Genomic DNA, 13,027 nt, shown 5'->3' on the forward strand with positions numbered 1-13,027 from the left:
ACTATACTTCCGACAGAACTTAAAGAGAGAATCACAACATATGTAGACGACATCCTTATCGCAGAAGCTAACTGGTGTGAACACAATCAGATTCTTGAACAACTGTTGCAAACTTTTCGTGGACAAGGAGTCACAGTTAATCTTAGCAAATCACACCTTGGTAAAACTTCTATAAAATTTCTTGGACATGTAATTTCAGCAGAAGGCATTGCGCCTGACCCGGACAAACTTCAAGCTTTACGCGACATTACTGTTCCAACGACAAAGAACAACTACGCAGCTTTCTGGGTTTAATTAGCTTTTTCCGTAAATTTATTCATTAAGCTGCTTTAGACATCCCTAGATTATGCCAGTTGACGGGTAAAAACACTATTTGGTCCTGGGATAGCCAAGCACAGTCTGAATTTGTCAATCTGAAACAAGCTTTGTTGAACGCACCACTTTTATCACACCCAGATCCTACCAGAAATTTTTCCATTGCCACCGACAGTTCTAAAACAGCTTTAGGCGTACATATTTTTCGGGAAATTGAAGAAGACGGTAATACAGTCATTAAAAACATCGCCTTTGCGAGTCACATTCTGTCACCTGCTGAACGCAATTATTCTGTTACAGAACTTGAAACATTATGTGTTGTATGGGCATTTACCAGATTTAGGCATTTTCTTTATGGAAGACATACTACCGTTTACACAGACCATAGAGCTATACAGTTTTTGCTTTCCGCTAAATTTACACATGACAGAGTAAGCAGATGGAAACTTTATTTACAGGAATTTAATTTTACAATTGTTCACATTCCCGGTACACAAAATGTTGGAGTAGACGCACTATCCTGTTCTCTCAGCAATAATCATCAAGACATCGCAACCAACTTCTGCCAAGCAAATTCTAGCATCATGTATATTCAACAAGTTGCATTTGAAAATTTCATTTCGTCGTCATTACGAGACATAGCACAAGAACAGAACAAAGACAACGTGTGGAAAGAAATTAAACACCTTTGGCAAGATGGGAATAACGTTACCATTAGAAACCATTACACTGTACGCAATAACATTCTGTTTCTCCGCTCTCACCCTGACAGCAACAACTGGTTATTATGTATTCCTGACGAGCTTGTTAACAAATTAATTTGGTATACTCATTTAAGTTGCGCACATTATGGAGCCAGAAAATGTTTTCTTATACTGAGACAGAACTGTTATTTTGCTAATATGGAGAAACGTATTCGACGAGTTTTAGCGTCATGTAAAATCTGCCAGAAAGCTAAATCAGACACGACTTCACACATTCCTCCGTTACATCCTATTGTACCCGTTAAATTGAGACACATGGCCGCTATAGACATTTTTAGTCCAATTCCCAGAACTAATAGAGGTTTCTGCTACATCTTTGTCGCTGTTGAACTCACTTCGAAATTTGTTACCTTCACTCCGCTACGCAAAGCTACTGCTAAATCTGTTTCGAATGCATCTGTAAAACATTTTCAGCTTCATGTAGGACATGTATTGATAGTAATTTCTGACGATGAACCACAATTTCGATCTGCGATATGGACACGTATGTTACGAGCTAAAAACATTTCTCCGATCTATATATCCAGGTATCACGCTTCTTCGAACCCGTCTGAACGACTGATGAAAGAAATTGGTAAACTATGTAGAATATACTGTTATAAAAAACAAATTGATTGGGGTACACACATACTCTCATTCAAGGATGTAATTAAATCCATACCAAATGAATCTACTATGTCATCCCCGACTGTTATATTGAAAAATGTTGAACCACCTAATAAAATTAAAGAATTAATATCTTTTCCTACATCTCGTCGTCTACGCCACCATGAAATAATCGACATTGCACTCAACAACATCAAACGTGCCGCAGAGCGCCGGAGAAGACAGCAAAAACAGGTTTCTACACGCAGTGACTTTCACGTAGGACAGAAGATATTAGTATGCACACTCTATTTATCCAACAGAGGAAAGAGTAGATGCAGTAAATTTGAGCTTCTATACGCAGGTCCATAACGGATTCGCAGCATTCCTCACCCCAATGTAGTACACGTCGAAACTTTGAGAACCAGAAAAAGCAAGGGCAATCACCATATTTCCAGTATTAAACCCTTTATTGAATGAACATACTTTATGATTTATAACACTGTAATGGCATTTCCAGATATTTATATGACCACTTACTGATGATGATCATATTTTTTCTTGGCAAGTGCCCAGTAAGGTAAGCTTAGCAGGTCACTTTTCTTGTCGTTATATAGCAGACCGTACACATTTCCATTTTTTTTTGTATGTATGATTGTTTTCCTATCGAAAGTAGAATTTTTGCCTGTATGCACTATGAAATCTTTAAGATGTAACAAACACCAGTTGACTTTAACATTTTTGCCTTATGATATCTCAATATCTTGACTATTCTACATTTTTTGCTGCTACATTATGATACTGTGTGTACATTTTTGCACTTGAAAATTGTCAATTGTTTTGACCTAATACGTTTCCTGTCATGCATTGCTGTATGCTTAGTTATATAACTAGAAACAAGTTTTTATTTAATGGGTATATGATTTAAATGCAAGATATTAATCCTCATTCATCATTTTCAGAAAGCAATAACGTGTAAAGGAAATAAATTATACAACCACAGTGGTTTACTATGAAATGGAAATTTCACCATCGTAATGAACGAAAGAAAATGCAATACCTTGTCATGAAGAGCAAATGAATCAGAATTAACAAGAATATACTATACACACTGTATAATAGCAGTCTTAACTAATTATTTTCTTTCAGAATACGAGGCGATTGATGCAGGCTGTCAGACAGAACTGCACATGTTAATTTTAGTGATGAAATATGCTAGAAGTAAGAAACTCTATACTATGAATAGTTGTATGAAGTAAATGGTAATACAAATAATGAATAATGAAGTGTCTATTTTTTGCAGATGATAATAAATGATGATGAATAGTTATATGAAGAATATGGTAATATGAATAATGAAGTTTTTCTTTGGAGATGATGATAATGATGAAGTTTATATATTTTCTGTAAGTTAAGAAATGCTATGTAGTTATTTAAGTATTTGTTGCAGTTCCTTTTGACAGTATGTCTAATGTCACATAGTATAATGACTGAATGTGTTGGGAAAGACAGCTAGAGTACATACATATTGAGTACACGTTTCATTACTTGTTAATTCAAAGTTTACTACTTTTCAGCATAATATACATTTTTTTCTTTCAGGTCAATAATCCATTTTGTATTTTTCCAGGAGAAGCTTTTCATGATATTAATATGCTATAAGCACTTAGTTGTGAAACTTGTTCTAATACTTGCATATTTTACCCAGTTGTGTCTATAGTTTATGAATGTGATCACACATACTGTACTTGTTTCATAACCTTGCTACAGCTGACTCATGACGAATGACGTTATTAATCCTTATTTCCAGCAATAAGTCAAAAGCAAATATTTTCACGCCCCAGCAATTGACTATCGATTCCAATGCAATGCATTGCTAGCACACAAAAAAAATTATTACCAGTCCCAACTATTACCAGTGTACAACTAAATAATGCTACCAGTTTAAGATATATTTCTAGTCCTAAATATAATGCAAATTTTTGTGATGTATTGATTCCATTATGCCCATGTATTATTGGACTACAGGCCTTGAGTAATAGTTACAATGTCTTACATTTTAAATATGTGTTATGTCACTTGCACAATATCATATATAAACAGTAGCAGCTTGATGCTACACCCAATAACTCTTGTTTTGAATAATGACTTCTGAATAATACATAATAAATTCTTTGTAACTGGCCAACAAGTGCCAATAATTACTGTAATGAGAAGACATGATGCCAATAATTACTGTAATTAGATGACTTATGAATAATGCTCTGTAATAATTACTGTAATGAGATGACTTATGCACAAATGCTATGCCAATAATTTCTGTAAATAATATTTTGTTATACTCTATAAATGCTAGGCCAATGATTACTGTAACGAGATGACTTATGCATAAATGCTATGCCAATAATTACTGTAATGAGATGACTTATGATGCCAATGATTACTGTAATGAGATGACTTACGCATAAATGCTATGCCAATAATCACTGTAATGAGATGACTTATGATGCCAGTGATTACTGTAATGAGATGACTTATGCATAAATGCTATACCAATAATTACTCTAATGAGATGACTTATGAATAATGTTCTGTAATTCTTCCATATATACTACTTAAATGCTGTGTAAATAGCCAATGAATGCCAATGATTATACAGATCGGTTGATACACTAGTGTAATTATATGATGACTAGCCCAAGACTTAATGTATCCTTCACCTTCTGACCTAATTACCAGCAATTACTGCAATATCCGTATGTCCTGTCCATCCTCATGATCATGGAGCACTATATTTGGTTTTTGCACTAATTCTACATTGATGTAAGAGTATGGATTCTACAAGAATGTGGTGTTGACATATCAAGCTGTCCACCACCTTGAACGATGGAGATATTATTATGGTCCTACTGTTTGGTGTACCTAATGTACTTCCAAAATGATAACATACAATATTAATACAAGATTTCAGTGTCTTGGCTACGCTGATGAATACTTCAGGGAAGAGAACTTCAGATTGTCTCACTTGGTGTTGTGCTTCTGTAGAAAGATACGGACTTTCAGTGCAGCTACGTGCAACCCACTGTGCTACAACCATGATGCTATCCTTCCCATCCCTTTCCTAGTTCTTGTAAAATGTTGAAGATTTTTACAGTGCGTGTGCACTTCATTTCATTTGTTAATATGATCAGTTCTCCTAAATATGCGAAATACATTTACAGTGCGTGTGCACTTTATTTCATCTCTTAATGTGATCAGTTCATGTAAAAATGTTACAGTGCGTGTGCGTGTGCACTTTATTTCATTTCTCAATATGTTTAAATTCTTGTAAAATGGTAAAGACTTATACAATGCGTGTGCACTTTATTTCACTTCTTAATGTATTCAGTTCTTGTGCAAAATGCTAAAAACTTTTACATTGTGTGTGCACTTTATTTCATTTGTTAATGTATTCAGTTCTTGAAAAAAAATGCTAAAGACTTATACAGTGCGTATGCACTTCATTTCATTTGTTAATATGATCAGTTGTCCTAAATATGCTAAAGACTTTTACAGTGCGTGCGTGTGCACTGTATTTCATTTCTTAATGTATTCAGTTCATGTAAATATGCTAAAGACTTCTACAGTGAATGTGCACTTTATTTCACTCCTTCATATGTTTAATTCATGTAAAAATGCTAAAGAGTTTTACAGTGCGTGTGCACTTTATGTCATTTGTTAATATATTTTGTACTCAGTGCGTGTACACTCTATTTCATTTCTTAGTATGTTCTGTACTTATATTATTTATCAGTAATGTTATATATATCTATATACTCTGTGACTGTAGACTTAGTTAACTAAATAGGTTATAGAAAAATTTGTTGCTCATGGCAAGTCCAATTGACTCACCATCGCTGCCAAACTTTTGCCACACCAGTGGAGGGTTATGTAAGAGGTCAATGTTTAAGGAATTTGTTGCTATCGCACTCGAACAGATGTAATTTCGATGGATTGCTCCCCCGCTGCCTGCGATATGTAAGCTATAAGAGAATCTCAGGCCAGAGAGCGGTGTTGTATGCAGTAGGAACTGTGTAGCAGTTGTAGTAAGTAGTAGCGAGCAGTCGTGTGTATGGAGTTGGCTGGGCCGTGGGGAGCGATGGCGGTGCCTGAGCGATGTAGTATAAGGTAAAAGCAGCCTCGCGCTTATGTACTATTGTTATATCAAGTCCCATGTAAATGTTTTAAAAAATCTCTTAACAATAATCTTTCTCATAAAAAGTAACTTTTGACAATCATTCATCTCAATTTAAAGAATTTACTAATTTCTCCAATCCATGGTCATCCCGATTATTGTAAAGAAAAATTAGTTGTTTCCTTTAATACATGACAAATCTATCGGCCAGCATTTCACTGGGCTGTTCCAGAAAATTTTCTTATAGTAGCAGATACATATTGCGTTATCCGGCGACCTTATTGAGGTAAGAATTTTCAATTTATTCAGTATGATCTTTCAGGGCCATGACGCAGCACTGCTGACGTCCAAAATTTACCGGTTTAAATTCACAGTCAATTATTGAAAGGCTATCTGTGAGTCACATTTTTTTATTAGGAGATTAGTCACATTTTATTGTTCCAAGAATACGGAATTTATCTGTGGGGGGTTACGCTAAATGTCAATGTTACAATTATATTTTTTTAATATTGGGAGGTTACACTAATGCTGTACATATTTTCACTATTGGGTAGTTACGTCAAATGTGAATATTATTTATATTATTATATTGTGTGGAGGTTACAACGGTGCACTGCGAAACAAGCAGCTGCAGCTGAGACATATACACTAGTTCTAAACAATTCCATCCTGACATTGCCCCATCAGTTTAAAAAAAATCTACTTTACCCAATCTGAGGCAATGATGTTGATGATACACCCCGAATTTCTCACTCGAAATGTAGATTCCTCCCGCCTATATGAGCTATTTTCGAAGGTAGAAGAAATTAGACAATACATCCGCTTTCACGTCGCTAAAGTGCGTACTTGTTGTGAAAACCCTGTACAGGACTATGGCATACTCTATATTCCCTCAAAGTATTCTTCCATCAAGTAGAAAAATATATTTCCTTATCTGCCATGTCCTGCATCACAAGACTAGAATATAAAACGCATTTTTGGTTCATGTGAAACTTCTTTATTTAAATGTGTGTGTCTGCACTTAAATTGCAGAATAACTGACAAGATGAAACTTCTATGTGATTTGATTCTGAAACAGCTTAGCAAAACTGAACGTACTGAGTCTATTTTCTCTTTACTTTTTCTTATCATGTCAACACTGACCCACAATATTCTAGCGCAACGGAATCTGACTGCTCAAAAAAATTACAACTGACTTACAATAATTAATTCGAAAGAATGGCCCTGACTAAAAAGAAATCTTAACAATAACCTATACATTTCATTAAGCACTTACCTCACAAAAATCTTCATTGCGCGAACTACTGCAATAAAGCGAGCATCAATACTGCCAGCTAAATAAAAGATTCTAACTACTAAAGCCACTAACTACTAATAGGCATGTGGTTAGCAAAGGAAAGATTTTGTTGCAAACGAAATAATGTATTTTTTACCTTAATAATGTGACATCCAGTTCAAACACGAATATAAATCGTCACTGACGTCTAGTACAAAGGTATATAATCATGAATAATATTCCATCTCCAAGTCGAACATGTACAGATCGTTAGCCTACGCTAACACTTCAGACCTCTACCCTCCATCAATGCTAACTTCTCACATCTAACATCCATCACTGCTGACTGTTCACCTCCAGCTGCCCATCAGTACTTCCATCACTGCTGGCGACTAACTTCCAACTGCCCAACAGTAATGGGGATTAACTCCCAACAACGAGTCCGACCAGCCACAGAGTCTCTTACAAAGAAAGCACAGACAGAGATCCAATGCAAAGCGCTACACAGCGCTGCCAACACATAAGCATCCCACTTACACATGATGGAGTGCTAAGATCTACCACTGTCACAGGACGCCTCCTCACTTTCGAACTTTCTTACGGTAGCCAAACGTCTCACCTCATACGAAGTCTGTGAAGGTAACAGCGCAGAGAAGTTGTAATATAAGTTTTATACTATGTATCACTTTATAAATTCGGTAGTATGACTTTATTATATAGATACATATATAGTTGAGGCTCACCGGTCATTTGACCATCTTCTTCAGTGCGGATGCACAAACAGCGCCCGAAATATTACCGGAATCGGCAAAAAGCCGCGAGTAATGAGTATAATGGGCAGGGGCACTATGAATATAGTGCGGGACAATAAGTTGGGAATGTGGCTCTCACGGGAGGCGTGCCAGAGATAAGTCCCTGCAGTCGCACTATCCTCTACGTCCTTGGTAGCTCCTATGGATAGAGCGTCTATCATGTAAGCAGGATATCCCGGGTTCGAGTCCCCGTCGGGGCACATATTTTCATCTGTGTCCGTTGACTTATATGAACGCCTGGATGCAACTAGGGGTATTCATTTCATTGTGATTTTATTACGATGGTCGTCTCTCCCTGTATAGGTGTACGACTGAAATATCGTTAAAAGATATCGCCGCAAAGAAAAAACACCAAGTGAGAATCGTATTCGTGGTGCCGTAGCCATTGCCAACACCCACCAGGTGGCATGTCACTCATATCGAATTGATAGGGCAATTAAATTGATCATGACAGTCACTTTGCATGGCCAGTAATTTTTCTTTTTCAGTAGTTGGATTACACTCACCAGGTAGTTCTAAAAGGAATTCCTGGAGGGAAGACAATGCTATTTTCGAGGAACAGACAGTTTACCACAGACGGATCCTACGACCAGCAACATACATTACGCGTAAGGACTGCGCTATTAAAAACACGGTCACAATGACTATGTTACCGCCACTCTGCATAAAAAGCAGTCTCACTAATAGTGAAACGCTTTCTGGTAGAAATGCTGTAGTGATTTGGAATCAAGTCTCTTCATTTAACAACATAATTGCATTGGATCCTATGGTGACGTCTTTTAATAAATACGGCCACTGGTGAATAATATTCGTACCATTCTCATATTTCGAAACGAGTCACATTTTTCGAATCTATCTGCAGACAGCAAAACTCCAATGTGGTTTTAGACAATTCCACTGCATCTTGTAACTGTTCCTCAGTCTCTGCTGCGAACCCCCCCCCCCCCCTCCCCACCCTTGCAGCTTCGTCCATGTGATCGTCTCAATTTAAGTCAGAACTGATCGGAAGTTGGAGAACGCTATTATCCACCACCTTCTGCAACCAGAGTAAAAACAGGTTGTGGTGAGTTAATGCAAGAGGACCATCTTTTGTAGCTCCTCCAATGAAGCTGACCACGGACGGATTCCACCACCGGCAACATACATTACGAAGAAGGACCGCGCTATTAAATACACGGTCACAACGACTATGTTACCATCACCGTTCATTGAAAAAACGGTCTTGCCTCTACAGGTACACACAAGAGTCGCCGTTAGTGTTAGGCCTTCTAGAAGAAATGCTGTATTAGATTTGGAATAAAGTCTTTCCATTCAACCACATACCTGCGTTGAATCCTGTGATTACAGCCACTAGTGAATCATACTCGTGGCACTCTGAGATCTTGATACGAGGCACTTTTTTCGAACCTACCTGCGACAGTATAACTCCAAACTTGTTTTAGATAGCCCCTGCACTCTCTCCCCGCCACCCGTGCAGCCTTCCGCATGTGGTCGTTACAATTTAAGTCGGAACTGAGTACAAGTCGGAGAGTGCTATATCTACCACCTTCTGCAACCCGTGTAGAAACAAGGTAAGCTGAGTTAATGCGGTAGGACCGTGTTTTGAGCACTCGATGGAAATGGGAACATGTCATAGCTCCGCCAACGGAGTCCGATGTGTATCGTCAGGGGCAAAACGAAGCTTTCTCCTGCAACATGACGTGGTGTAAAAGACAGTACGAACAGTTACGGTGGTGTTCCTTATCAGGAAAATTAGGAAGACTCCACATCATACATGAACCGGAAGAAGAACGACGATTTGGCTCCAGTACTGCGATGTGTTTCCAAACTACATACAGGTACTACAGACTGAAGTAGATCTGCGTCCCCCAGGATGCATTCGCGTCTGTCACTCACATCGTTATTTTGAACCATCCAAAAGAGAGAAACTACGAACTATAACAGCTTTGCTATCTTCATCTGACAGGGAACTTGATGAGATTTTACCACGTCTCTCTCTTCCAATATATCGAAAACAAATACCGTCTAAACGCCAACGACACTGGTATAGGCATGCGTATTCAAATACAGAGATATGTAAATAGGCAGAATACAGCGCTGCGGTCGGCAACGATTATGTACCACAACAAATGTCTGGCGCAGTTGTTAGATCGGTTACTACTGCTACAATGGCAGGTTATCAAGATTTAAGTGAGTTTGAAGGTGGTGTTATAGTAGGCGCACGTGCGATGGGGAACAACATCTCCGAGGTAGCGACGAAGCGGGGATTTTCCCGTACGACTATTTCACGAGTGTACCGTGAATATCAGGAATCCGGTAAAACATCAAATCTCTGACATCGCAGCGGCTACAAAAATATCCTGCAAGGACGGAACATCTGAGGAGAATCATTCAACGTGACAGAAGTGCAATCCTTCCGCAAATTGCTGCAGATTTCAATGCTGGGTCATCAACAATTATCAGCATGTGAACCATTCAACGAAACGTCATCGATATGGGCTTTCGGAGTCGGTGGCCCATTCGTATACCATTGATGACTGCACGACATAATGCCTTACACCTCGCCTGGGCCTGTCAACACCGACACTGGACTATCGATGACTGGAAACACGTTGCCTAGTCGGACGATTCTCGTTTCAAATTGTATCGAGCGCATGGACGAGTACGGGCATGGAGATAACCTCATGAATCCATGGACCTTGCATGTCAGTAGGGAACTGTTCAGACTGGTGGAGGCTCTGTAATGGTGTGGGGCGTGTGCAAATGGCTCTAAGCACTATGGGACTTAATATCTGAGGTCATCAGTCCCATAGACTTAGAACTACTTAAACCTAACTAACCTAAGGACATCACACACATCCATGCCTGAGGCAGGATTCGAACCTGCGACCGTAGCAGCAGCGCGCTTCCGGACTGAAGCGCCTAGAACCGATCGGCCACAACGGCCGGGCGTGTGCAGTTGGAGTGATATGGGACCCCTGATGCGTCTAGATACGATGTGACAGGTGAACGTACGAAAGCATTCTGTCTGATCACCTGCACCCATTCATGTCCATTTTTCATTCCGACGGACTTGGGCAGTTCCAGCAGAACAATGCAACACCCGTCACGTCGAGAATTGCTACAGAGTGACTCCAGGAACACTGTTATGAGTGGAAATACTTCCGCTAGAAACCAAACTCCCCTGACATGGACATTACTGAGCAAATCTGGGATGGCTTGTAACGTGCTGTTCAGAAGAGATCTCCACCCCTTGTACTTTTACGGATTTGTGGACAGCCCTGAAGGATTCATGATGTCAATTCCCTCCAACACTACTTCAGACATTAGTCAAGCCCATGCCACGACGTGTTGCGGCCCTTCTGCGTGCTCGAAGGGGCGGTACACGATATTAGGCAGGTGTACCAGTTTCTTTGGCTCTTCAGTGGAAATAAATAGCGCTGTTAACAGCGGCTTGTTGTTGTTCTCTTCTTTGCAAGAATCAGCTTGCAGAAATTATCTTATTGGCACATAGAACGAGTCAGTTTCCTGGTACGGCACTCACAGCGGTTTTAGTAATTTATTTTCTAATTTGTCCTTTTATTTTTTGCTGTGATACAGTGGGAAGCATAATTCAGTGTTATATGAATACTTTGTCAATTGTTTGGATGCAAATCAGTTATGTGCAAACAGATACATTGCTTTTTTTACATTCTGCTGACAAATGCCGGATTTGCCACTTAGAACGTTTCTCATTTCTACCCTTCAAATGTGAGCCACATCACACCGAAGAGTCTTTATTCTTAGCCCTGTGTTTGTGTTACACTGATCTGATTACATCATGTTAAGCACGGGTTTGCATACCTATTCCGTAACGCTTCCGAGATTTATTGCACCACAGCGAGGCGCCATAAATAACTTGCTTTGAGGAAGCAGAGTACATCGTACTTCACACTTGCACTCTGCGGTAGACGTGAGCCTTAAGCCTTTTCGCAACAAACAAACAAGGACGCGCCATTACCCACACAGATGCTGATAAGGTGGCCGCTTTCCCAGCCAAGAATAGATGCATGAAGCAGCATCCTTACTTCTTAAAAAATTGTCTTCTTGCAGACGTAAGGCTCACCTTAGAAATGCTTTTATGACGTTCACTTGGAAATGACGGTTAGTTAAATAGGGCGGATTGAGCCTGAGGCAACTTTCCGAAAACTTCACACACTCACACTTCACAACTTTAAAACGGCCTCCACCAGGCTCTGTACTGATGTCATAATGATTGAAGTAAACTAGGAAACAGACCTCACCAAAGAAAATTGCGGCAAATGCATGACTTTAACTTGGTTTATGACACCGGCTCTGGGAGTCATACTGTGTCACTCAGGCATACCACACTGTGACGTAAATAAAGTTCAATTAGATTAAGATGATGCTACCAATATTGCTGCCATAGCTGTAGGCATTGAACTAGAACCAGTTATAGTGTGCAACTATCGGGACTCATCTATTTAACGACCACATACTATATCATCGATGACTTCACGAAATAATCGACCTTGAGACGCTATGAAAGTTTCCTCGCACTTTTACAATTTGCACTGGCCAGTGGCCAGCCTATAGTCTGGTCGAGACTACTTTAGCGCAAGGAACACGTGGAGGCTCGGAGGGCGGTTGCCAACCCCCCCCCCCCCCCCCAACAGAATGCACGGTTAATCTTCCACTCCATTCAAGTCGCTCAGACTGGCAAACTATTTGATGTACAGAGATGGAATAGGTATCAGAGTCTTCTAGAACAGTTGCAATAGTAAATTTTTAACGCGACATAGGGAAAATTTACGAAAATGTATTTCCCGACGAAGTTACGAAATATTAGACATGTGGGGAAAGTTTTTTGCTGTTGAATTTAGGTGAATACATTTTGTGCCGAAAATATTAAGAATATATAATTTTTCATTAGGTCCGAATCGATAGCCTGTGGCAGATACGTAACACGAGATAATTTGGCTTAAATGTAAGGCGCGATGCTGTTGTCGCGCGTAAAATCTCAGCGGTCGCCCGTTTGGTTACATTGCGAGAAACGAGCGGTAGATTTATAATTAACCCATGATATGTTTTCTGATTAAAC

This window comes from Schistocerca nitens, chromosome 2, assembly GCF_023898315.1.
Source record: "Schistocerca nitens isolate TAMUIC-IGC-003100 chromosome 2, iqSchNite1.1, whole genome shotgun sequence".
Taxonomy (NCBI): domain Eukaryota; kingdom Metazoa; phylum Arthropoda; class Insecta; order Orthoptera; family Acrididae; genus Schistocerca; species Schistocerca nitens.